At 45.8% G+C, this 12840-nt stretch overlaps 1 pseudogene; it reads left to right on the top strand.

Annotated features, from left to right (window-relative positions):
• LOC115385630 (ral GTPase-activating protein subunit alpha-1-like) overlaps positions 1–12840 on the top strand; it is a 51792-nt pseudogene that overhangs the window by 5534 nt on the left and 33418 nt on the right.

Here is a 12840-nt window from a genome sequence, read left to right as displayed (position 1 = left end):
TTTTTTTTTTTTTTTTCACATCTTTTTCCCTTCAGAAAATTCTCCAACTCCTACCAGAGAGAATCCAGAGCCGATGGCAGTTCCACAGCATCGGTAAGTCACACAAAACTGCAGATGACCGCTTTACTCAAACACATTCAAGTTTATTTTTTTGTCCGGTTTTACCAGTTTTGGACAGTTTCAGGAAACATTTTTTCCTGAGATCTGTGTGAATTTTCATTTTGTCTTTTAACCTTCAGGCCATTTGTGAGCAGAAGAGATCCACCTTCACTTAGCAGGCACTCCATAGCATAGCACCTTGGATCTGCTGGAATGTGAAATACTTTGACAAATTTAGAAAGACATCAATCTTCTAGACCGGCTTTATGGTCCTGAAGAGCTTGAGCCAATCCTGTTTGACACTGACTGAAAGCCAGTGTAGTTCCTGAAGAAGCAATCAGAAGCAACCCATGAAGATTTTATATTTTCACATCGGCATAATGAAAACTAATTACAATAGTTCATTAATAAATCAACAGTGGATTTATCAAAAACAAATATGTAGCAACAAAAATTATTGCTCCAATTATTGCATTACTTTAACCTGAACAATATTCATCTGGTCCATTAAACAAATGTGAGCAAAAAACTTGATGCACTGCAGTTTGAAACAAACAACGCTGAGATTTCTTTATTCCGCAGGGCTCATCCTCAAGAAGCTGTTGCACACTGGGAACTCTTTAAAGGTACTTCTTCTCTCTGTTACCTGCAGTCGGATCGGTCACATTTAGAACTAAAAGCCCCTCTCACTCACGTGTTCTCTCTGTCGTGTATGGCAGATCCGCCGTGAAGGCGTGCGTTTATTCCTGCTGTGGATGCAGGCCTTACAGAGCAACGCCGAGCGCGAGCAGCTCTGCATGTTCGCCTGTCTGATTCCCGGCTTTCCGGCTCCAATCTGCCACGGGACCCCGCGCACTCTCGACAGCTTGATCAACCCGCCGCTGAGTCTGACTGAGAGTGAGGACACCCCACACACACACACACACACACACACACACACACACACACACACAGTGAAAGTCAACAAATCTAGACATCAGCCATAATATTATGACCACATGTGTTTGATCGCCTCTCCGTTTGCTGCCAAAACAGTCCTGTGTGTTCAGGCATTTACTCCATCAGACCTCTGAAGGTGGCACCAGGATGTTAGCAGCCGATCCTTTAAGTCCTGTAAGTTGCGAGGTGTGGCTTCCTCGGATCAGACCTGTTTGTTCACCACAACCTGCCAGTACTTACTAGTATTTAGATGTGGTGAGTTTCAAGGCCAAGTCAACATATCAAACTACCTGTTATTGTCCTTAAAGCATTCCTGAACCCTTTTCCCTTGTTAGAAAGGATGTAGAGGTGTTGCATATTAAAACAAAAACATCACCTTCACCAGCTTGCGTTCTTATCATATGTGGTTGTAATGTTTTGGCTAATATGTGGAAATGTGCTCAACAGCAGTTAAAAGAAATGAACCAATCACTCCTACCTTCAACTTGCTGTTGGGAACACTGAGCATTTTTACCCAAACAAAGATGAAGGAGAACATATTTGAAAGTACTGATCCTGATGTTTATCACGTCCTTTCCCCCCCCCTGCAGCTCAGGTCACCCCCGAAGAGATCACTCCACTTGTTCCCCCTCAGTCAGGTGACAAAAACCAGGAAGATCTGACTGCCTACTTCCTGGAAGCTCTGTTGAAATACATGGTAAACCAGGTATTATCACATTTTATTACTAACATGGTTAACACAGCATTATTGCATTATGAAGGACAAAGCTGCAGCGCTATACTAATGCCACTAATGACGGCTGCATGGCGGAAGCCTGGTGTCGGGTGCATCTGTCTCTGATGGCGGCGTGCACAGATTCGAACAAATTACTCACTTGCAATTTGTAACTCCCTATTATCTGGAGTACACTCCCTTTTGGCAGACGCCACATTGTATTTCCTCCTGTTTGCTGCCGTCGTGCACATGCATGCAGTCACACTGATTGCAGACAATGGTGCTCTTCTCTGCCTGACCCTCATTTTGTATGCATAATGCTCTCAGTGTATCACAAGGCCTGTGTGTGTGTGTGTGTGTGTGTGTTTGTGTGTGTGTGTGTGTGTGGCACACAGGCAAAGTCTCTGGAGTGGCGCTGTAAAGAGAACCATGAGCGTGGTTTCAGCTTCCTCTTCGGTCACTTCAGGAAGTTTTATCTTCCTCACATCTTCCCCAACTTCGCCATGGAAACCAGTCTCTACAGTCCCATGCTGGGTCAGTACTCTGAACTCACTAAGACCTGCAACTACCATCATAAAAAAAGAAAGACACAAAGAAATAAGAACTCGGGGCAATGAAGTACAAATCTTCAAATACCAAAAAGCATTGCAAATGTTAATGTGAACAGCTTGTGATTGTTTCTGGACAGTATTTAAGAATTTTGTGTTTCAGAAAGAACAGTAGAGCTACACAGGGTGGAAGACATTGTGCAATGCTTGTACAGAAACCCAGAGGGTGTCTCTTTGAAAAGAGGGTTTGCTCAACTCAGAAAAAACAATGGAAAACCACATTTTGCAACAGCAGATGTGTGTAGTGAAAGAGCCCAGGTGCTAAATTTAAGTTGGCACATTGTGAAATGAGAAATGCTACAAAGGAGACACTGAGGTATTGAGCAGCTGAAATCACACAAGCATAGAGAAACATGCTATTCTTGAAATAAAAGAGTTGGTTAAGCACAGCGGTGAACATGTCTTTGTTTCCACTCTGGAAACCTACTTCTGTATAAACTGTTCTCACAACTTTGAAAGCAATAGCTGATCATTGCATGACCAACAAAATAGGTGTGTTTCTCTCTCTGTAGATGTGCCTCCGATGCGGCCGAAGCCGTACTACAGCGTGGTGCGCCGAGAGCAGGACGGCGGGGAGACGGTGTACTGCACCAAGGAGAGCTTCCTTCAAGCCCGAGTCATCTTCATCCGGTGGCTGGTGTCCTTCTGGCTGGAGCCACGGCCAAACACACAAACACACATCCCAGGCACGGAGGGAGAGAACGTCCCCAAGAACATACAGGTGAAACATAGTGATAGTGGACCTCGATATTGTGCAATATTATGACTCCGTGTCTTGTGTGAAAATGCTCTGAATGATGAGTGTGTCCTCGTTTACGTCCAGCGAGCAGCAGCCGGTCTGGCAGCTCGCTCCACAGGCAGCTCGGAGGACAGCGGAGGAAGCGGCATTCGCTCCGATAGCCACCTGGATGCCAGCAGTGGCTCCTCCGGGCCGATGGGGAGCAGCATGGGACTCCCCGGGGGCCCCGGGTGTCCGGGTGAGCCTGAGCAAAGCCACTCCAATACGTCCACACTGACTGAGCGGGAGCCCAGCTCCTCCTCGCTCTGCTCCATGGACGAAGAGCAGCTGACAGACATGGAGGTGGTGAGGAGAGTGCTGACCTGCTCCAGAACCAACGTCAACTTCATCACAGAGATCTTCAGACAGGTCAGAGAGAGGATCACTCACAACTTCCCTCCAGGGTGGCTGTTCACGGATTACAATTGTTATTTATTGCTTTGTATAGTAAATAATGTGAGTATTCTGATCGACTTTCTATTCCCCCAGGCTTTTCTTCTGCCCATGTGTGAGGCAGCAGCCATGCGCAAAGTGGTGCGTGTTTACCAGGAGTGGATCTCCATGGAGGACAAGCCAGTGTTTATGAAGGAGCCAGAGGAGGGTCCCTATCCTATAGCTTCTGCCAGCAGTATGGAGACAGGCTCCCAACTGGGGGACAAAGAAGACGAGGTGAAAAATCTCATTAAACCTTTACGACGATCTTGTTATTTCAGTAGATGTGAAGAGATCTTTTTATTCACTTCTCTCCAACTTCTTGCCTCCGATTTTCTATTCCAATCATAACGTTTAGTTTGTGTCTTGCCTGTGTCCTCCAGGGATCAAACAGAGTGACTGACAGTGAAATGCTGGAGTACAGCGTTCATGCTGGAGTTCAAACTACATTGCAGGTATGGTTTTCATTCTGTGCCACACATCGGCTAAAAGAGTTTCAAGTTTTTAAGAGGTCCAAGTTTTCTTTGCTTAAGCTGCAAAGATGCCCCCCCACACACCTTACTCAAAACATTCTATTTATTTGAGTGTTTCATTGATAACAGTCGCTCTACACCTGACGTCTGTTTTTTTTTTTGTTTTTTTTTTTAACTTGAGCTCATTTTGGAGCCAGAAACAGCTCACTTTCATTTCCCAGCAGCTCTGTCAATGATTGTCTGTAATCAATAGAGCAACACGGTTTTAGAATTTTAGTTTGATAATATCATTTGTCTTCACACATACAACAAGGGATCTGTTCACCATCAAGATGAATGTTGACAGTCGGGTATAAAGGCTGATAATGAAGTTAAAATTCTGAGCAAGACTGAACTATCCGATAGGGCTGAAGTGAAAAGGTGAATAATAAGAATGTCAAGGATAAATTAGAAAAATTATCAGTAACATTGAGCTTTTTATGTTGACAATAAGGATGAACTGTTAGAATCTAAATGTTTTGTGATAAATGGTAAGTGATTTGACTTTTACAGCACTTTTCTGTTGCTTTAAGGGTTGGCAGAGTGAAAAACTTAGGATTTATAGACAGAGACTGGCTAATTCAATAGTTTATTTTGCTCATATTTGGTTTATTTTGTTATTGACATATAAACTTCGTCAAACAAATATGAACCACAATGTAAGCGTCTTTCCTTTTTCCTCTCTGATGTCCACTAATGTGTCTTTACTGCAGCATCTAGTTCTTGCTTCAGCTTCCGAAACTGCTTCAACTGCAGCCATAATGGTTCCGTGTCTCTGATGCAGGTGTTCATCACCCACTCCTCCAACGTTTTCCTCCTGGAACCAGCCAACGACATCAAGATCCTTCTGGAGGAGCATGTCGACATGTGCAAGCGAGTCCTGAACATCTACCGCAGCCTTGTCATGCACGAGACCATGGACCAGAAAACCTGGTGAATACCAACACGTCGTATGGAGTTACGAAACGAGGAAGTGTCATTTAGCTTGAACCTGTCTGTGTTTGCAGGGAGCAGATCTTATTGGTTCTGCTGAGGGTCACAGAGTCTGTGATGAAAAGGCCTCCTTCCATTATGCCTCCGGGCAAGAAGAACAACACACTGTCAGGCCGGCTGGCTGGTCCCATCTTTCAGGTACACTTCCTGTCGCATTACCCAGGTTACATTGCTCCATCAAAAACAACAAAAGCATGTTGATAATGAGTCCAACATGACATGTCTTGTATCCTCCCTTCTGTTCAGACTCTGATAGTAGCTTGGATCAAAGGGAACTTGAACGTCTACATTAGCAGGGAATTGTGGGACGACCTCCTCTCTGTCCTCTCCTCCCTCACCTGCTGGGAAGAACTGGTCACTGAGTGGTCGCTCACCATGGAGACACTCACAAAGGTACTCAAATATGCACGTTCTTGGCAGTCCTATTGCTTCCTTAGACGCAGGAAGAAGTGTTACCTAAACCGCGTTTATCTCTGTGTCTCAGGTTTTGGCGAGGAATCTTTACACAGTGGATCTGAACGAGCTGCCTCTGGACAAACTCAGCGAACAAAAACAGAAGAAACACAAAGGCAAAGGTCGGTTCATCCGTCACAGAAGACCTGTCAGGGATGTTTAAACTTCTTTGATATAGATTATACAGGAGGGATTTTATTTAATTTAAGGAAAGAACACTTTGTTTTTTAAATGACCCAGTTGCAAGAAGGTTTGCAGTGTGTTTAAAAATAGACTTTTTCTCAAAACATTAGGAAAATGCATTGTCCTGGTCAACAGTAGGAACAGTTTCAGGAACAGATTAATACCAGCAAAGTGCAATACAGAGCTCCACTTTTATTCTACTCACTCTGTATGTTTTATTGTTGTGCAACAAAAAGAATTTCCCTTTGGGATTAATAAAGTGTCCTGTTTTATTATATTTTATTCTAAAAGGGCAAGTTAAGGTTTGGAAAAGTAATTGACTGGAAGAAACTGAACTGAAAAGCTAGATATTTAGAAATCAGTACAAAAGTACAAGAACTGTTGACCATATATTCCTGAATTCATTTACGGATTTTAAAGGTGTAGGTTTGTATTTTGTTGTTGATTTTTATTACTTGAAGCTTCACTATAAGAACAGTCTATGATTGTTTGCTGAAAACCACTGTATAAGCCCCAAAACAGTGACCAGGCACATGCACTTACATGTCAACAACGTCTTTCCCTGCATTGGTTCTGCAGGAATCGGCTCGGAGGGCCAACGGCAGGTTGTGGATCGTTCCTTCTCTAAAGGCTGGAGCAGGGACCAGCCAGGCCAGGCAGCAGCCATGAGGCAGCGCAGCGCCACCACCGCCGGCTCACCGGGCATCGAGAAAGCCCGGAGCATCGTCCGCCAGAAGACTGTGGGTCAGTACGTTCTCTCTTTAGACCTCTGTGTGAGCAAATGTAGAAGGTTTTGCTGCTGGTGCTTCGTGAGGAGATTTTTGAAGGTGTGCAACACTGGAAGTCGTCTTAGTTTTCTTCGTGCATGGCCTCTGACTTTTTAAAAGTTTGTAACATCAACAATCTGTCCTTTACGATACACACAGCCATCTGAATACCCAGTAGCACCTAATCAGTCTGTTGTTTGTATCAATAAAGGAGGCTCTGCTCCACTAACACATGCATCGCCTGACTGAATGGTCAACGAAAAAGATCCAGTTGATATGAATCTTAACTTAAAAACAAAAAGGAGAAGTTCACCTACGTTTGAATGAAATCAGTTCAGTTCCTTGTTATTGCACACAGTTTTAGTGGTAAGTCATGTTTTGTAATGAAGAAAATATTACGTTACTGATTTACTGATTTTGACTTAGATATTAATGCACTAGTTTTTTTTACTCACTTTCTTTTCAGTTACGTATTCTACCACCAGTAAACACAAACGTCACTGTGGATGTGAAACTTGCGCTCAGTCGTGGTTTGCAACCGAGTGCCAGTCCGCCACCAGCCTCTCACCGTTTAACCCCGTTTCACTGCTCCCTCACCTTCCCTGTCTCCACCCCCCCTCTAAACCATGCCCTCCAACCTGCCTCTTTTCTCCACTCCTCTCTCACCTTTCTCCCATTTGAAATCTTTTCACACTCCTATCACCTTTCTCGCTCGATATTTTGCTCCAAACAACCCACTTTTCTATGTCCCATTTCCTCTTGCGAATTTTCAACCCTTTTTTATAATCGCTCATCCTTCCACTTGTCATCTTCTCCACCTTTCTTCTCACGCCAACAATGCTCTCTTTCTTTTGCTTTCCACATGTGCCCCCTCTTTCTTCCTCTTCTTCCCACTTCCTCAGCCCTGCGTAGCTGCTCTACGGGGGACTCTCTGCTGTCCTCAGCCTTTATCCGCAGCGCTAAGAGTGCCCCCGCTCTGGCGCCGCCTATTCCTGTCCTCCTCCACCATCACCACCCTTTACTCCCCCCTCTTGCCGACCAGCTGGCAGGTACACACTCTTTGCACTACCTGTCTGCCCGCCTGCCGTCCTCCTCAGAGCTTTTGTTTTTGTCTACGTTGTGTGTTGGGAAATGAAGCCTGACGGTTTCACAGATTGTTCGTGCGGCAAAAGCAAGAAGTATGCATGTGCCTCACAAGGTGTTCCAGATCCCTATCTCATTCATGTGTACCAAAGATGATCTGTTTGATGTGTTTTGAAGAGTTTTCTTGTTTGTCACCTGTTCTTCTGTCATGTCTAAGAGATTTGTATACTCAGATGTTAAAAGTCTGAAATATATCGCACTCACTGTGTCAACTATTGATGCCAGTTATCGGCTTGTTCCATTTGAATTATGAGGCTTAAAAATAGCCACACTATTTATGTTGCTGTCAGTTTGAATTTATCTACGAATATTTCACTGGACGGGTGAATGTAATTCATTTTTTATTTTCTTTTTTTCAAATAGTGACCTGTGTTACCGTCTTTAGTCTTTACCAACCTGACCTGTCTGCTTGCTTGTTTCCCTTCTTTTTAACCTTTTAGTCTTTTACTACTCCACATGCCTGTGCACATGCTCGCTCTTTTGTCCATTAACGTCACATGCCTGCATTGTCTTTCTACAGCATTTTTCTGCCTTTATTGGTCCTCCTATCGTTGCTTGTTTGATGATGGTTTGTGATGTTTGGTTTGATTCCTTTGATTTCAAATACAGTAGTGGTGATTTTTTTTTTTTGTTTTTGTATTCTTTTCTTTGATGATTGAACTGAGACAGTTTGCTCTTCACTCGGTGTGTGACTGTGTGTGCCGTTATTACAGCTCAAGTGATTTAAATTGCTATTGGACTGAGTTAAATCCTGAAGGTATGATTAAGGCTCAGTCAGCCACGCAAAGGGGACTGGTTATTATTTTTAATCCATCACTCATGCCATGTTGCAGTAATGATGTGATCATATTGACCACCTCCAAAATAACGGGAACGAGCAGAAAGCTCTTATATTCTTTTTTTGGTTGATGCTGGTGTCAAATTACAAGGACTTTGTAGGCTGTGTGGGTAGAACTGTTACTGTGGATGACTTCTGAAAAGCAGTTACCTCTCATTCAGAGGAACCTTGAAGAGAGACAGGAGCTGGATCAAGGATTGGTTTTTTGTAGGGGGCGACTACTGAAGAGATAAGTTATGATATGCAATTCCGAGGGTGCAGCAGTTGATTGAGGCTCCTGATGATATTCAGCCACATCTCTAAGATCCACAGAGCTGGAGATTTCTGAAATACACACCATCAAGTCAAATCATTTTCACTTTGGAAATGAAAATAACTGTGGTGCTACAAGAGTGCCCCAAGATTTATTGTTTGGAACATTTATGCTTCCCTTTTGGTACTTTAATTTGTCTTTATTTACATTTTCATGTATGTTATCCCAACTCTACCCTCTCTAATGTCCTTCATCTTTGGTTTTCCTCCAATGGCCAGACCTCGAGGACCCGCCCATCTCGCTGACATCCCGCAGCTCGCGGATGCGCCACTCGTCCCAGAGCGACGAGGCGCCTCCCACGTCCTGCTCCGAGGTTTTCCAGGGAGTAGCCTGTGACCTTGACACCCCGGCCCCATCCTCCCTCGCGCGGAGCAGCAGCGCCTCCGACATCATGGAGCCTTTCATCGCCGAGAGGGTCAAAGGTGACGACCCCGAGAGGGATCCTGCTTCGATCCCCAACCCTTCCCACCAGCACCACTCCACAACTCCTTCCTTACTCGCAGCCAACAACCACGCAGCTCCACCACTCTCACAACCCCTCACCTCCCCTTCTCCCACCTCTTTAACTTTCCCCAATGGTGTTGTCTCCGCCTCAGAGGGACAGGATGACGGTCATGTTTACGACCAGTTCTGGGAGCAGGTCGGCTCTCGGTGCCGAGGCTCCAGCTCTGATTGGGTAACCGACTGGGACTCTGCCTTCACCGCCTCATCTGAAAAGGTTACAGATGAGGGTGAAGTTGGGGCCGGAGCAGAGGAGGATGATTTGTTCTCTTCCATCAGGGATTATCTCACTCAAAAAGGAGGTGAAAGGAAGGAGGAGTCCGGAGAGAGAGACGGTTCCGGTAATGTGTTAGAAAGCAGCGTTACCCAGCCTGCTGTGGTGCAAACAGAGGGAGCGAAAACACGATTAGAGAGCACATCACAGGCGTCTGAGGTGAAACAGGCAGCGAGAGAGGACAGACACGTAAGTAAACCAGTTAGACATAGCAGTGTGGATTCCACTGAGGAGACTGAAGCAGATCAGAGGAGTATCTATGAGTGCCTGGAGTTGCAGTGTCAGTGGCCGTCTCCCAGTGTTAAAGGGAGCGCCAGCATAGAGAGAAATGCTGATGAAAAAAGGATAGGGGAGGGTTCTGGGAAGACAGCTGAGTGGGAAGGAAAAGGTGACATATGGAGTGAAATAGGAGAAGAAAAGCACAATGAGAAAGCAGCAGGAAATGATTGTTTGAGCTTAATTAAACAAGAAACAAACGCAGTAGAGACGAGCACTCAAATAGCTTCCCATACGTCAGACTCAGCGAAAAACAAGACGTCCCGCAGCGGTGCCAAGAGGCATCACTCCGGGGGCGTCCACGTCAGCTTCCGGCCCTCCACTGAGTCCGTCCAATTCCACAATCCTCTGGAGAACAAGGAGGCCCACTGGAAGGCCAGACTACGCAGGCTCAGTCACTTCCACACACACAGCCACTCGGCCGGGGAGAGGCTGGGGGGCGGAGCCGGGGCGGGGTCAGGAGGGAGGCTCGGCGCAGGCGGTGCAGGTAAGTTTGCCTCTGTGCCCGGAATTAGCCACAGAAGTGGAGTGCATGAGAAGTCCTCGTCGGGGACTGTTGAGGAACGCGGCGCGACGGGAGGCGGAGGCCTGGACAGCAGGGCTGGGACTGGAGGGGACAACAGCAGACTTCACCCCGGGTCCTGTGTGGGACCCGGCCTCGGCCCCGACGCTCATTCGGAGATTCCCTCGGCTAGCTCGGCTTCCTCGGGAGTGCGCGGACGTCTGGGGCGTTCCGCCCTGCGATCCCGAGTGTCCCGCTCGCGCTCCCAGGAACCAGGCAGCACCGCCTCCCGCCACCACCAGGGGGCTCTTCTCGGTGGCGTTTATAAGACTGTGGTCCACGCTCTGTCCTCCAAACCACGCCCCCGAGGCCAGGGGTCATCCCAAGGCTCGTCGCCACAGCGGCACGGCCGGGCGGCCATGGGCGACGCGTCGTTACGGGATCTCTACTCCCACGTCCTGGGCTACTTTGGACGAAAGACGACGACGCCAGGTGAGGATTGCAACGAACGAAGCGCTCACAGCGGACACAGCGGAGAGACAGATACTCACCAACACACAAACACCAGCAACTTTCTTTTTCTTTTTGGGCTGTTTTTAACTGGTTTGTTATGATGGAATGAGATTTTTTTTGGCTGACACTCATCATCTCGCTGCTGGACTGAAATTCCAACTCCCTTTGATGTGTTTCCTCCTGAACGTAGCCCCTCCTCCTCCAGCCTGCCTCCTGTCAAGGACCCCATCCTGCTCCCATCATGCCTTCCCACTTCTCAGCCTCAGAAGCTCCCTCCCTCTTTTTTCTCCTGTCTTCTCATTTCTAAGGGTTTTTTGGGAATTTAACCTCCTCACCTCCTTCCCCTCTGCTCCACCTCCTACCCTCTCCTCGATTATGCATGCGGCCCTCCTTGTGCCTCCTTCGCCTCCCTGGACTCCGGCCCCTCTTCAGCTGCCCAGAAGGAAGCGGCAATCTCCAGAAAAATAACCGCCACCTGTAGGAAAATATAATAGCACAGAGAGAAAAACATGGCGAAAAACATGGCGATACGCGACACCTTTCAGTAAGCTTTTGATTGTTGCTGTTTGTTGTATCATGATCATGTTGATAGTAAGAAAGAAATCAGAGCTGTATCAAGAATGTGTAAATATATTACTGTAGTTCATCTTCAGACCACTAGGGTGCAGCAGAACACCTCGTGAATGTGGCCATCTTTATGAGGCTGGTGTGGCAAAACAATTTGAATGGATGGATCCACTAATTAATCTAAAGTGGTTTATGCCTTTTTTCAGCTTTGAAATTCTGTTGAGCAGAACAGAAGGCAAAACTGAAGTTATTTTTAGAATAAAAAAAATAATTTGAATGTCTTCCACTGTTTCAGCTGCACTATAAGGTAGTGTTGTTCAGATGAGTTATATGTATTTACTACATTAGCTCTTGGATTGGATACAGTGGCATCTGCTTTAGCCTTCTTGCTATTGAGAGGCTATTATGAAGGTTTTCTTTTCAGAAGAACTTGTGCACGATGTGAGTACGACTGCTGTTTCAAGGCGCAGAACTGACAGTGGCAGCTCAACTTTTCTTCTGTCACCGTGCCACATGGTTTTATATGTCAGTGGTTCAGTCATTATTAGCATAATGCCCTCCTGTTCCATTAATGTGCACCAGTCCGCTGCAACATCCATCTTGGTACCAAAGATCGGTACAGACCGCAGCAGACCAGGAACATCTTGCAAGAACTACAGTTGTGTAGATGCTCTGATCTGCTCATCCTCCAATCACAGTTGGGTAATTTTCAGACCTAATCAAATCAATATGCTTGACTATTTTTTAGCTTCTAACTCATCAGCTTTGAGGACAGAATGTTAACTTGTTTTCTAAAATATGATAGCACTAGTATGCCAAGAAAAATGACCAGTCTTATTCATGTCATCTTTCAGTGGTCATCATGTTATAACTGATTGGTTTATGTATGACCCTGACTTCAGAACATCTGTGTGTGACACACACAGTATGAAATCTAAAATAGGACCTCTTGTCATAATGTTTAGTAAGAGCACAGTGATTCTTTACACGAATCTGTCTAGATGTGGATTACTGTTGAACAGAATGCTTTTTGTTTGATTTGTCTGCTGAGCCACATGAATGCCACATATTTGGAGACAACCGAAGTCCAAAATATGTTGATATTGCAGGTAAAAAGTGAAGTTTTTACCAGCGATTTCAATTTTGCCATTTGAGATTTTGTCCACTTCAGTAATCCGGTAATACTTGAAGACTAAAATCGGTCTGTTTTGTGTCGTGACTGTCTGTCTGGCTGAATGTTCAACCAGCTTTTGATTCTGCATAATCCTCATCCTGTGAACACAGATGGAGCCCTCTGCCCGAGCTCTTTAGACTTGACCACACAACTGCACAGTGCAGGCGGGCGCAATCTGCATGTCTGTGTCCCGGTCCATTAGGATGAGCTTGCACGGCCAAACGGAGGCGATCCTACAAAAGGGAACATATCCGTTCCAC

Source organism: Salarias fasciatus, unplaced genomic scaffold (genome assembly GCF_902148845.1).
Source record: "Salarias fasciatus unplaced genomic scaffold, fSalaFa1.1, whole genome shotgun sequence".
NCBI classification, from domain to species: domain Eukaryota; kingdom Metazoa; phylum Chordata; class Actinopteri; order Blenniiformes; family Blenniidae; genus Salarias; species Salarias fasciatus.
This window is presented reverse-complemented; position numbering and strand designations above follow the sequence as displayed.